Source organism: Plutella xylostella, chromosome 9 (assembly GCF_932276165.1).
Source record: "Plutella xylostella chromosome 9, ilPluXylo3.1, whole genome shotgun sequence".
In the NCBI taxonomy this organism is placed as follows: Eukaryota; Metazoa; Arthropoda; class Insecta; order Lepidoptera; family Plutellidae; genus Plutella; species Plutella xylostella.
In genome coordinates this window covers 2,629,242-2,645,027 of record NC_063989.1, presented here as the reverse complement: position 1 = coordinate 2,645,027, position 15,786 = coordinate 2,629,242, and the positions used below count along the sequence as shown (strand labels likewise).

Below are 15,786 nucleotides of genomic sequence, written 5' to 3'. Positions count from 1 at the left end.
TGACCTCATCTCAAGAGTTTAACAAGGATATATTACTTACACAGGAATCATTTTTAATACTTCGTTGAAACCAATCAAGTGTTGAATGTATGCCGACACTCTGGGATGTGACACCGTTGTGGCTTTACGATAGCAGTGTCGCAAGGCAAGTCTTCCATGGCAAATCAAGTACCGGGTATGGGCAAAACGACCTCTCCAAGCCTCCTTCACGTAGCAGCGGGCTTCTTGTCCGTTCAGTTCATTTATATTGCAGACCAGCCGTCCCACTGCATCCTGAACGCGCCTCCGCTCTCAGATCTCTTTAAAATGGCAGATAAATGATAAAAATGCCCCGTCAGGACCCCCGTATCGTGCGTTCTCAAGCGGTTCGTTACAGACCATTCGATTGTCGAATCGTGTCTTGAATTGTTCTCGTAACTGGTTTAGTTATTATGTTGCATGACTTGGCTGTAAGGTACGGAATGGATCACTATGAGCGCCTGGCCTTGGCCGTGTATCTACTCAAAAATCAAAGGCGTTTTGTTGGATCATCGGAGCTTTGCCCTCATTATCGATGCGCTGTGGAATGTAAGGGAATGAGTTTGTCCGAATCGAATCGGGAAACAATGGGATGCCGATGTTCTTTATTAACATGAATATCATGTTCTTTAACATTTGGTATCGTTTGAAAAATGTTTTAAATATACCTATGTATTTATACCGTATTCAAATTTAGTATATGAGTAAAATTTAGATACATACTAACTTTCTGTACAAATTGTAAAAACAGCAATAACAAAAGTGTTTAATTGCTTTCAAACCTCTCGTGATTTAAACCCATCCAATTTGTTACATTTTTAAATCCATGGTGACACTAAAAAGCGACAATGAATCATCTAAACGATAACAATGTTGTGTCAGACGATATAAAAATGAAATACTGAAGTTGAAATAAAACCAAAATGCTGTTTGATCGCACATGTATGGTTTAGATAAGAACGTACCACATACTTTATGATAGATAGTGCATTGGGAATAAATAATACATAGAACATTCGATGAATCTACTGGGCTAAAGAAAAATCATGGAGCTTTTACAGGTTATATTTTATCAGACCATGTTGGTCCTGTTATTCTGCTACCCTTCCTGAAATTTCAACCACAAACAGCCAAAGACTGGTAACAGTCGCTGGAAATTCTGTGCCGATGCTGTGTCTGTGGATCCTGTGGTGTATCTGAGGAGGATTCTGTGCGAGGTTGGCACGTTCCGCATAATGGCTGCGGTAACCGCGATGATGATACACGACCAGACTGAATGTTAGTCTCCGTAATGATGTAGACTGTAGACTCACCTTCCGGCCGGGTGTTTAAATGTACTTCCACATTTTGTACACTTATACCTATGTATAATCTGGTGACTATAAGTGATTGCACTTAATGAGGCACTTACAATGTTTCCTGTAACCTGTAAGGCCTTGATGGCTTTTTGATGTCCATATTGGGTGTTTGATGTGATGACATGTGCTATTAGAGGTTTCGTATTAACATAATTATGTATTTAGTAATGAGATGAATTAAGTTTCTCGTATGATAATTTCCTAGTAAACCCATTCGTTGTTTTAGAAGATCATAATATTTCGCTTTGATATACTATGTTGTCATTAGACATTCACTCATTCAGGCTTAGGTACTAATTCGAAGAAGACTGCATGGCAACGCTATACAAATTATACAACCAACTGAAACCTGACCGTACCAACTACACTGGATAGGTACCAGGACTGCATGCGAATGCAGAGATCAATTTGCCGTACGTCTGCTGATAGACGTTGCAGATTACTGCGGGCTCATTAATTTGTTACATCAGCGTAAACCCGTGAGCTCATGTAGCAATGATTTATTTTGTTGCCAGCCACCGTGTCCGGGGGGTCAACGAACTCCGCAAAGGTCCGTTCCTATTCGTGCTTGGTAGGAACTGATCATTTTCGCACGTTTCATGTTTGCCTAGTATTGTCTATTTATTCAATTTATTTCTAAGCGATTAATTACTTTAACGGGTTTTATGGCATTGCAGCCATTTGCGGCAGTCTTTTGATAATTTACCTGTTAGATTTGAATTAGCATAAATTTTATTAATGTAGCATTTGAGCCGGCTCCAAATTGTATCCATAAAATCTATTCACAACTTTATAGCGATTTGAAATATACTCACTATTATACATAGAGTGAATGCTACTGCCTCTGATAAATTAAACGAACTGACATTTTCTTTACAATAAATTTTAGTTCGATATCGTTTCATTTCTCTGCCGCTGACAGTAACAACTGGCTGCAATCAACAAGATTGCGGGAACACCAGCGCAGCGAAATTTCAAAATTCGAAGCAAAACTTTTTAATCGGGAATTTCCGCCGTTGGCTTGCACACGGGTCGGCTACAGGTTTCGGCGTTCGACAGGCGATGCCTCGGCGAGTTGTCAACTGACCAAACTGCTCCGTACAAGGTGTGAAACTTGCCGCAACAACATAATGACTATTAATGACCGTCTGCTGCCTCATTTCATTCACATCGCCAGGTGATGTCACGATGACCACTCTATTTTTTGTGGCTTATCCCTTTAGTTGCATCCAGTCAACTTTATTATCAGAAATAAATAATTATGCAACATTTATTTGTCGAATGGGAACGATAACTACTTACTATAAGTACATCCGGTGCTGCAATAAAGCCGTTTACCCAGAATCCGTGTTCTCAATAAACAACCGAATGTTAAAATGTCAACACACATCCTTTACAACATCCAATTAAAGATGTTGATAATGCAATCGACGGCGGTAATACGAGTATTAAGCGTGGCCTTTATTCCCGCAAGTGTGTCAGTCCGGCGGCGGCGGCGGCGGCCGGTGGGCCGAGCTCGACCGCTATCTGCGCTGCTCCTGCGCATTTCATTCATTAAAATAAACAACTACAATAATTTACTATAAAGCCTTTATATGGCCAATGCATGGGAATTGAAATCGAATAATGACGAGAAATTGAATATTCCAGCGAGGTATTTTGTTCGATGGTAATCCGTTTAGTTGAACACAGTGATAAATTGAACGTTTAACGAACGCCCATTTTATAAACACGCTTCATCAATTCTGCTGTCCCGCCGCAAACATTGCATACACAGTATATCGTATGACACGCATCATTGGAGAGGAAATATGAATGAAGCGCCCAAAACCTTAATCTTACCGTCGCTAGGTAAACAACCCGTCACGCGGCTATTTACACCCTTAATCTTTGGAGCAGCTGCTCCATAACAATCACTGCAGCTTACCCACCAAATTATTAAAAGCCATAAAACGAGTCGAATGAAGGGTGAGCACCCCACCGCACCGCTGCAACTCGCATGTCCCAGGTTATTTTTCCTAACACGGCGTATTATCGATTTCACGTGATAATGATAACCATAGCTTTTACCATAAAATCCTTTTAGCCAGTTACCTGTAGAAGCTGTTATGTTCGAAACATGACATTCCACTTGAATTTATTGCAGCGTTTAAAGGCATGCAACGTCATGTCTGAAAGCTTAGCGAGAGATGAGAAGTCTTCAAGCGTCACCGTGACTTATTATCGGGTGGTGACCCCGCGTCGTGACTGCGAAATATCGCCACCACAAAATAGCTAACTTGCGAGTGAGGAGTAGCTATACAGCACTACCGTTAAGGGCGCGTTCACACGCAGCGCAGGCGACAAACCGGCCGGCATTGTGCAGCCGGGACCGTTACCTCACCCACCTGCCTCGGACACATTGCGAGCCAGTGAACCGAACGCGACGACTGCCAGCCAAACCCTTCACTCCAATGTGCACACGTCCCGAACTTATGAAGCTCGTAATTACATCGAGAATCACCAGATAATACATTCATGTTCGAGAAAAACCTCTTCTGCGCTTGCACCTCCTTATTAAACGGGGAGTGCCTACATGTGTATGATAATCATAGTACTGTTTACATTATGCATGAAGCGAAGCTCTAATCAACTAACTGTACGGTGTCACCGAACGAAACTCGCACCTGCGTTGTGTAAACAGAATCAATCTGATTTGACATGATTGTAAGTGTGTGTAAATGTTGTATTTAAATAATGAGTACATAATTAAATATTTGTGAATGCGGGGCGTGCATACCTATGCGTTATCGTAACTCCAACAGACCAATGACGATAAGTGATATCGATTTGTGTCGAGCGATCGCATTACGACACATCCGATACTGACACCTACACCCGTGGCGCTTGTTTACAATAACACTTATCTTATAATCACAGAGTCAGTTTGCATTTGACCCACTTCGCGGAAGACGGCCACTGCTTACTCACTCGTCATAAATTAATTTAACACTCCTGTAATCGGTCTGGCTTTTGGTTCCGGAAATCGAGATAATTTAACATGCTTGAATTTCTGTAAACCTCTTGATCACAATTAAAAAGTAATTAAGATCAGAGTTTCATCTTAAGGGAAATAATTTCTTGGAAAAAATGATATTTCGTGTAGGTATTTGATAATTGCTCAGGCTCAAGATTGAATACGAGTAATTAATAACGCCTTGTATTCAAAAGTTTCGTGTCCCAAAAAATATTTTAAATTTTATAGTACACAATACCCTAAAAATATTTATTGTATATTTAAATTGAACTCTGAAATCCTGAAATGTTTACACATTCCGTGACAGTAGCGAAGCAAAAGTGATTTTGACGAAAGCTTTCAGCCATCGCTTCCAAAACGAGAGCGGAAACCGTGGCTGGGGAATACTGAAAAATATTCTGTGTGAGATATTATCGTCAGCATGGCGCCGCATCCAGGATCACTTATTGTGATGTAAATAAGGTTTGATCACGTACAATGGGACGTGGGACTTAGATGTGGGCGATGACGGGCCCTCAGCTCGAATATAAACTACCGAATACCCCAGTAAACACATTGTCTGGATACGTTATATTGACAATACATATTGCCACCTTAGTCATGCTTAGCTTGTCTCGTGTGGAAATCGTGATTTCCTTAGATGAAAGGAATTTTCCATTAGAGAGAAACGACTAATGACGCATTTGGTGCTAATGGCATTATGATGATTTTTGGTCACAAAATATGTTGACAGTGATAATTTAGATCATAAAAACAATCCATTTATGAGGCAAAAGTGATAATATAAAATACATCCTAATTTATCTTAGCAGGCTTTTTAAATGAAGGAAATTATCTTAATCCTATAGGTAACCCTAAAGACCAACCAGTAGCGACCATTGGGCCAAACGCAGTGCCTTCAAATTCATTTGTTATTTCCATTTTTAAACATCCACCACTCCACAATCCTGACCGGACCCACTTACAAAGATAAACTCTTCATCATCGGAATGCCATGCTCGGTTCTGCGTAGGTGTAGAGTTTCGGCCATTCACATAAAGAAGAGAGCACGAGCACACACAAGCCGTTCCGCTTTGCGTCTCACGAAGCGATACTTGACACTGGTGCCCTTCGTTACTGTTGTACTAAACGTTTCGTTGCCCGGTGAAAGTTTCCAGCTTTTACTCGAACCAAATTGGCTGGAATATTTAATGTATCCTTTAGGAAGATTGGATCTTTTGGGACCATGCATTGTTCCTTGATTAGTACGAGAGGCTCTATTCCAATCGATAGTTCTGGGTAGTCGGAAAAGTCCCTGAAGATACTCCTTTGTGTAAAATAAACGAAGATAGTATAGTATGGCTTCTTACAAAGGAATCCCTAACAAGTGCCTTTATGAAAGTAATGCTTAGTCGTGATTGTGATTGAGCTGATTGGTTGAGGAGAAGATGGATCATATAAATTGGCTATGCCATTCGTACATCGCCAGACCAATCGTCAGATGTCGGAGGATGATTGAAAAATAAACCTTTTTAAATTGCCATCTGATTACGCATATTATGGCCACTTGTACTCGGTTGTATGGAAAAATAAATGGTAACCTAAATATGTAAAAGCAATACGTATGATAGAGGAAGTAAACAATGTTTTTATACCATAATCAGACATAACACACTCAGGTGTCCCGTATTAACTGATATAGGTTTTAAAGAAAATTCTTGGTGAACATCATGTAGCACCCACTCTTATCAGGAAAATGCGTTTCTTCGTACCTTCTGAGATAAGAGAGTTATCTTTACAATTTATTATCAAACATGTACATTACGCGATTACACCATGCTCGTATCTCTTAGTGGCCTTTCCATACAGTATGTATGGCGTAATTCACATCACGTTCTGCGACAAAAAGTTTTGCGAATTTGTTTTATAATCTGTGACATAAACGCGCCCCCTATAAGGTGCCGGCGGTTTACGAGCCTCGTGCCTGAAGCTCGGACGAGCAGGTATCTCAAAAAATGCTTTTAAGTCATTACCAGCATATCACAGACAGTAAATGCCAAGTTATTATCATTTTGAAACGGTGTCCTACATTCAAATTTGTGGTTTTCTGAGATAAGTATTTAATTGTATTCCACGGTTTGTGTTTAGCAATTCGGTAAACAATTGTTGTGAGACTATAAGGCTGATTAAAAAAGTGCATCCTCGGTTAGAAACCCGGTTTCGTAGTGTGGGTGGCCGTAATATTGTTTACAGCATTAACTGTCTTTCGTTCTCGACTCCTACGCATCCATCTTTCATTTCGACATTCCCTTCCAGGTTTACTATAAAATAACCGTTATTCGTGTAATGTTAAGACTCACCTATAAACCTTTGGATGTTGTTATTGAACAGATTGTTAGGAAGCGTCTTTTAAATAAGTTTCGAGCGTGCCCCCTGCAAGCTAGTGATTGAGGTAAAGCAATTTGTTGTAGCCTCGCGCCCGACGCACTGAAATAGCTCGAGTTAATGAAAACTAAGAACACGACATTACACGTGCTAGGTGTGAGGTGAGGTAACGCACTCGTCGCGTCTCGGCTAAGGACCAGCCCCTCTGTAGTCTATTTTGAGGTTACTTATAGGTACATAATGCTATGTTGTAATTTGTATAGTCTATGAATTTCTCCGTCATTGAAGAGTCATTTCGGTTCGAACAATTCGATGCCCAAATTATGATTAATGGATCAAATTGGATTCGGCATCTTATTGGATACGTAATCAAGTGATTTGTAATTGGCTTCGTTAAGATATTCGTCTTCTTTCTTTAAGCACTCCCAAAAAGATTCGGAAATCAATTTTTAAATGAGTTCCAATGTTCCAATCAATTTGACGCCGTTACAACACTTAGGATTACGCCTACTAGCCGGGACAGGTAAAACCGGTACGGTGTCCCGTGGCGTTGTGAAAGACATCGTGATTGGAGGGCCCAATGCATTCTCGGCTAAGGTGAAGGGCTCGGATGAAAAAATTAGATAAGAACGCAGGCGCAGTATTGAGTTCTTCAAAGTGGTTGCCGCTGCCCGCCGGCGCCCGCGGCGCTCGCGTCGGCACAAAACAAACATGATGAGGCCCGATCCTATCCACTGACCACGAACTATAGCACCCTAAAGCGAAGGTTATCCTTTAAAATTGAGATCCGACACGAAAGGGATGTTGCGGTATTTGTTTTGAACATTCATGCTAAATTTACCGCTATAGTCAACATAATACAACAAGGTATATATCAATTTAGATTACCTTTGGAATTTTCTCCCTGATTTGAAATGGCAACGGTGTATTGAATCATTCGTAAATATATGTTAATCCTAGGATATCTGTAAATTTCATATGATATATTTAGCTTCACCAATCTGGCACATTTTAATTACCTTTGTTCTACACACAAAACAGATGTTCTAAATTTTCATTTGTCACACGATACTTGTCAGTCGTCACTTCAAACCTGAGCATCAAAAGGACTTGTGTCGCAACAACCTTTTGTGGCATGCGTGACTCCGTCAAAGGGAGTGAGATCGTTTACTTTTTACGGTGTCGTCCATGGCTACCGATTTACGCGGCTGAAGAAACACTCATCAAGAATTACTGTCCTATGTTTACGCAGGTTTATGGTCTACTAAACGCGCGACTGTTAGCGTTCAACTGATACAGAAGATGGTCATGGATTTATTAATATTAACAGGTACACGTGGCCCCTGTCTGCGCCTGCCTCAGACAACTGTCTAGACTTCAGCTATTATGCAGATTTAGGGGAGTTGTTAGTTTTAGTACAGCTCTATTGCGGTGCAATAACTTTAATTAGCACCTGATGCCTGCATTGTTTCCGGGGGGTAGTAAACCACCGCCGGTGTGGCTTTATCACGTCTCCTGCCCGAACAAATAGTCGCTTGAGCAGATAAATGACAGAGGCGGCAAGGCTTTGCCGCAGCAAAACATAGGAGGAGTAATGGTTCTTCATCCCTTGCACCATTAGTCTATGTTACGTAATGTTAAGTATTACTAAGCGGATACGCCGACGCGACGCACAAACCAGTACACTTCACAACTGAGCCTTTATCAAAGAGAACCACTACACTCGCCCAAGTTAATACGTTAAGGCTTCCGCATTTCCTTTTGTTTACGATACTTTGTTGTTTGTAATAGTTCCGCGTTATTAACCGCGAGAAATTCAAATAAATCCTCGGCGTCAGCGTCGCCTCTGCGTATTTTTTCTCCCTCTATTGTTCCAAGTTGTCCTCAACAAAACAAATTTCCATCAAAACTTTCGTGTTAAATATTGAAGCGATAACAACAACAACATAATGAAGTCTGAAAGTCAATCAGTCGTTATTTTGAGAGCAATAAAATCGTATGGCCCGTGGGCTGTTGTATCCAAATATAAACATTAACTGGCGTGACTAACCACCCGGAAAATAAACATCCCACCCTTAGATGCGGGACGGAAGGATCCGTATTACGTGATTGAGACGATTCGTCGCCGCGGGCCGCGCCTCCCGGCATCTTATTCAATTCAACTTATCATTACAAAACTTTCTGCCTCGGTAAACTCCCCACGCCTGATATTGAATATTTCGATGTTATTTCTCGACCAACTTGTCTCGCGTTTTTATTACATCACATTCGACCCATATGCCATTTTTTACGCGTACGCAATAGATAGATACTGTCCATCAAAGCAATTCACCCATATGCTTCGTAATTCGTCCGCTATTATCTGTCCCTTACCAAACTAGATGAACCCTGCCCTGTTTGTTATTTACGCGTGACGGTAAAAAAAAACTCAATTCTAGTGGGGCGGCTGTGGTCTGTTTGCAACTGTTAGTTTTATATCACATTGAATTATGCTTTGTATTTAGCAGACTTCATCCAGTAACCTTGTACATTATGTAGTGTAAGTATTAATATCATCCAACATCGAATTTATAATATTCTACCAAATCCAAAATATGCCTTCATATCATCTAGATTATAAGGTCACTTGTTCTAGTTTTGCATTGTCGTGGCTTCAGCCCGAATTCTGTCCCAATTCCCTCTCTCCTGCCTGTTTATTGTGGAAGCTTGTATTTCGGCTGAAAGTTTGAGGCCCACGCTTCACTGCGTCCCTGCATATCTGGGTCGCAAAACCGGGAGTCACTGTTGATATTGAAGAATGTGGATAAGCAATAGTGACAACAACCACCAATAGACCAATACATGACTGTGCAACATAACCTGGCTTCTCCCATGCAAGTTTCAGTGTGTTTAGAACTGCAGTGAAATCATCTCATGAAACATCCTTGCATGCAACAGGGCTATAGAGTACAAATTGACACACACGCCAGGATAAATCTCTACAGAAATTAAGCGATTATTATTCATGAACAAATAATAATAAAAAAACTCAACTCAGACAGACGAAGCATAACGGGGCAGTTGTCGAATAAACATGAACATACGAGCCGGTGTGGCAACGCTCGCAGTGCAACAACCATTGACAATGGAGAGATGGGCATGTGGCGAAACTCTCGTAGTTACAGCATTGTTCGACGCTACAAAGAGATCCTGGCTATTGGAGCAGCTGATATGATGTGATCAACTGTTATTGTATCACATAATCCAGTATCACCATACACGTGTTTTAAACGCAACAGCTGTCAGGCGCCATCTTGAATTTAAGGGCGCGTAAACTTGCTTGTATGAATATTGAAATTAATTTTCAAGTCCAACCCTCACCTCGGAGGATTAATTACGTCCAAACATTTAAACAGCTCGTTCAAATGTTATTACGTTAATTAACTTAACAGTTTATCAACTAGGCCGGTCGTAGTACGAAGCGTAACTAAAAGGTATGTCGGTTCGTTTTAAATATGATAATGTAATTTAAATGACAAACCCCATTTCCGAAACTAAACGCTTCGGTGGCCGGTTCGGCTGTGGAAACTATCATCTCGTTTCGGAATGAAGTCGAAGTTGTATTTTTTATTTACATATAAGTGTACTCGATATGTATCTTGAATTATACCGAAAGAAGACTGCACAGAAAGCGACAGACCTGTTTCTCGTTTCGATGCTCATTATTGCCCATAAAAGTCGTATTCAAGAAAGATATTACACAATTTATATCGCCCGGCTGAAATAAAAAAAAACCTAATGCATTAAAGCACCACATTATTTAAAATTTTAGCATTCGGGGGAATTCGTTTTGGCCACGTGTCTTGATTTTTTAATGGCTAATAATATTATTTGATTCGCTTTACAAACGTCCCCTAATAGCTTATCAGTATTGTGCTTTGTAAAGTTTGTATAGTGAGTGTTAAATGAAATTTAAACCGCGGGGCGTATCGGCTATTAGCGGGCTCGGATCATGCTCATACAAAGATATGGCTTTTTAATATAACCCAGATGTCACCCCTCTCGGCTTCGTAACGCTAAAAATTTCACAAAAGCCGCCGTCCTCGACATTTTTAGGGCATTCTCTTTATTTTTCACAACATATTTTCACTAATGGTTTGTGTGTAATAAAAATTCCGCAATGCCATGCCCGCGAGCGTAAAATCGAATACTAAGTATACTGTACGACATGTCTTTATGAAACTCGTTAGTTCTCATTTTCTTGCTAGCAACGTTCATATTATTTCCCTATTCATGCAGTGCCGTACACCAAGTCCGTGATTTTTGGTCTACGTAGTTAATATCTCCTCAATACAAACACGAAACAAATCAATATCGATTCGCAACATCTGCATTCAACATGTGAACAGTCGAACATGTGCTGACCTTCCACCGGCCCTTAGCTCCGTGACCTACCGCCGTCCATTATCTATGCCCCAACTCTAATTAGGGCACTATTCACTTATCTCACCGTTCCCTTTCGATCGGACTCCATTTACACGGTCGGGTGCGCGTACGCAGTGATCATTGATCAATCAATTTGATAATTTGTTAGCGCAGCGCGTTGTGCGGGTCGACTCAGTACGATACATATTAATTAGCAATAATCAGCAATGAAACCCGCTTTCCAAGCCTCGTTTTCATGAACCTCTATTGTAGTAGGTATATGTAATCGGGTTCCTAAAGGCATACATTCCATCCGACCAAATTCAAATTTATGATTCCATTTTCCTTCCTAAAAAGTAATCAGGGCAAAGAACCATAGCATACGTAAAATGCGCAACAGAAGTTAGCCTTTCGACCCTTTTCGTTTTTCCGACAATGTGTAACTCGCTCGTAAATCATACGAATTGTTCTCGCATGGCTTCACAATCAAATTTGTAAGCATTTTTCAATTATCCGTTATTGACCACAATGGCCGATCTTATTGGCTTTTTGGTGGTCGTTCCACAGTCAATAGTTGGATCGATGTGTGAAATGGTATTCCAAAGTAAATTTTACATTGTTGGATATACGATTCAATTTGGAGTTACAGTACGTTTTGTTTTTAAAAGGGCAGCCAAACCCGCAGACCTTTGTAGTGAAGTGGGTCGACCCACTTGAACATGTCGATTGTTTGAACCCACTGATTCTGGAGTGCCTTATGTAACCGCTAAACTATAAAAGTCACATAAATTATTTTTACAACTTCCAATTTGCTGCACTTTTTTATGTTTATCGTACGGTAAGAATAATGTCACTTGGGTTATTTTTATTATCATTCTATTTCGGCTATTTCAATGAGTTTTATTGATGATTATTCTTTTCTTTTCAGGTAAGTACACCAGTCACAAGTACACAATCCTTGAAACCGAGAATATGGACACAACCATTTAGAACAAACAAGGCAGGTACGAAACGAGTTGAAAGTTTTATTGAGTGCGCAAGAACTAACACTACACATTCTGTTGGTTTAATTAGGACGTCGTTACTTGGCGACCCTTTCATTTGAGCTGATGGTCGGAGGTCCTTATTGCTAAACAAATTGCCTCCTCCGGCCTTTTAGCTCCTTCTGCTTTTAGAAAAAGCTTTTCAGAGATCACTGCGTATCGACTCCGACTTACGTTCCTCGATTCTTTTGTATCGCCTGCTAATTAATGCTGGCTTTGAAACCGATCCTGATGAAATAGCTTCAATTAAAGCTATTGCAGCTACCTTACCACCACCAACACATTATCAATTAGCAATACCTAGCAGCGTCGCTACCATGTTAATCATCTGTTGGATCCATACAAGTTATTTTATTTAGTTTTTTTTATTGCTAATGTTCGATGGTGATAACTCACAGGAATAGGAAGGAATTAAGCGTAAGCATCTTTGTATCTTCAGCGGGTCCATTATCGTGGTACGTAATGGACAGCGAGTAAATAATATTGTTTCTTTATCTAGAAAGAACATCACGAGTCGGTCACGACGCGGCAGTCCTGAAAGAGCTGGGAGGAAGTGGCGGCTATCTGTTTGTGGACAAAATACTGATGCCCGAACAAATAATGACTTTCTCTTCGCCTTGAGGGCAACTTCACAGTTTACTGACACAACATTGTTTGAGTTTAAACGTTAAAGTATCTTGTGAAACGTCTGCAACTTCCCTATTCCTTCAGAATACCACAAAGCTTTCTATGTATCAAGGATCAAATCTTTGAAAAATACTTCCTTTTTATTGCAAAAACCTTCCGACCATTACTGTGTCCGGTGCAAGTGGAGGGTTCCTTTTCTATTCAAACTCATTCCGTAAGCAGCCCAATAGTCGAATTCGTAGGGATTTAATTAAAAGCTCCGAGTCGGTGCGGAACCGTACAATGTTTTATGATGAAACAAATTGCTTCCTTGTTCGTAGCACGGCCGGTGGGAACGACTGTGCATGGCGTTTGTTTATCATCAAGAAATAGCGAGCGATCGCAGGCTATATCCTTCACGTAAGCATGCCAGCACCCTGTTTACTTTGTTTCAGCGGAAACTGTCCTGTCCCTTTTTACCGCCTTCACAGTACCCTACAAACTATGGGTCTTTACTGCGGTAAACAAGAATATATTGCCATTGTATACATGTCATAAGTGTATAGCCATATAGTGGTCGCGTGAGTGTTGGTTTGGCGATTGCCGCAGTCTCCATGCCCACTACGTTCCTTACGATCCATTAAACTAGATATAGCGTGCGCTTCGCAACGAACTTATCTTCCGCGCTCATTATAGGCCCCTTTTTATTTGGCCGCACTGGCTGCGGACTGGACTTGACCACCGTCTCGCCAGACGCACAGTTATTATGGCCACGAGCTATAAAACATCACTCAGACATCAGACAGCTATTTTTGTAGTTTTACGGCCATCGGCGAGAGTAATTATGACTTTTAATCCTCAAGGGTCATAGCTTACCGAAATTAATTTCTTAATGCGGTTTTACATGTGTATTATTTCATTATCAATCTGAGATACTGGATCGTTATTAACTGACTATGGTAATTAGGTAGTTGTTCAAGATGATGATGACGTGCCTGTAATTGCCTGAGAGACGGCTACAAATTTCAGCGCGCTGTCAGTGGACGTTATTACATAATTAATGGCCCCACGCCGGCGGCTCATAGGCTAGTCATCGTTTCGTAATTAATTTTTAAACTCAACAACTAAATTAAGTGACGGAAATAGTTCAACGCGAAGAATTCCACCAAACTTCCGGTGAAACGGCTTCTTCTTGGAAGCTCATACTCATAACGTAAGTGCAAATTTATTTTGTCCAATAATAATAACAGTCGACAGCCGACTCCCTTCCTTGCAAAAAGTTCGTTACTCGATATTTGAAATTCGAAATGGATCACTAGGGTGATGTAACGTTTCCGATTGTCCGACTTCCTCGTTTGTCTTTGTTTAACATGGCGTCACTTCCGCTCCCGTGTCGGCCATTGCTGGGTCCGCCGGACAACTTGAATCATTCTCTTCTGGGTCTTGCGATGAATAGAATTGGAGAGGAAATTGAAAAACCTACCCCATTGCATTTTCAGCGTAAATTACGAGGTCCTAATGAAAAGTTTATGGGGTTCCAGTGAAAGCTTTAAGAAGGAATTACATTTTAACGATTGAAAATTCTTCGCAACGGGTGGAAGGTTTGTCGCTTTATTTGATATGCTTTTCCAGGGTTTTTCTAAATGTCAGAAATCTAAGAAATTACTTTTGGCTAATGTTTTTTAATATTATCATTACGGGTAGCTAGGCGATGCAATTTGAACAGCTAGGAGTTATTACTTACTTCTATCCAACATATTTCCCGACAAATCCGCATATAATTAGTATACCATATCCGTAAAATACGTCGTTCCCGTCACATTACAATGACGACCCCAGCTACACTGACTGCAAACGACCTCATTCGCCTCTGATGGTCCACCGACACCGCAGTCCCTTGTAACTCGCATCAAAACGGATTCGACCAGTCACGAACTCTCATTTAATTAATAGGACCCCTCTACCTTTGATAAAACACCAATCTTACCTCACATTTCCTCGTTACAGCCGCCGCAGTAAAGATAAATTTGAATTTTACGCACCCATATCTGTTACTGTTAAATTTTGCCTTTTAACCGTGCATGAAATTATGTTTTATTGAACGCTTTCGAAGCCAACTCGAGGTTTTACGAGGTATATCGCTGCGCTACCAGCAGTCTCGTCACTTACAAGTCAAGTTCATTTAGAACTCCCAGCATTACGAAGTCATAACCATAACATAACAAAAGGAAGTAAATTCCTGAAGACTACCGAAAGCGCTCAGCGCTCCCGAAGATTTATGACCAAATCCAAATTATATTCTGGTTTAATCTGCGGCAGGATGCAGACAGTTTGTTTCTCTGTTTAATGTGAAGGAAGTTAATGCAAGTCTATAATAGTGACAGAGATTTTAACGGTGACACTGATCTCAATGGACTCGAGCAAGTTGGTGACAGTCTGAAAGCCGTCATAAGTTAGAAGTTGGAACAATGGGCGATAAGTTAGCGGAGTGAACCGCAGAGTGACAGCTTCAGCGTTCTGCCTACGAGCTAGCATTATTTGTAGCTTTTTGTGCTTCTTTCTATCCAGTAAACATAGAATAAATATATTGGAATTGAATTGTAATCAAAGTTAAGAAGAATATTGGTGTGTAACTTTAAAATAATAAGTATCAATTGTGCCTTACGTTAATATACGTCCAGCGCACCCTGGGCAGTATGCTGGCAATTGGCAACTCATCTTATCAAAGCTAAGCTAGTTGACAAAAGCAAGTCCAGCTCTAGTCTTCGTTAACGACACACTAAGAAGAATGGGTTTAAAATTAAACTCTACGTGACTATCTAGACTGACTTTGTAAACTAAAATATTATTATACTCGTATCCAAAATACACTGCAACAATAACACGGGAAATACGCAAGCTTTTCTCACAAATATTTTGTTCACTCCCGGTTATAAAGCAAAGCTAGGGTGAGATTCTGAGTAGCTTTCTGCAAATT

General features: G+C 40.5%; 1 protein-coding gene across 1 annotated transcript in view; it reads left to right on the top strand.

The window, feature by feature from the left end:
- Nucleotides 1-15,786, top strand: part of LOC105391212 (proteoglycan 4) — a 76,005-nt gene that overhangs the window by 7,345 nt on the left and 52,874 nt on the right. The window lies entirely within an intron of this gene.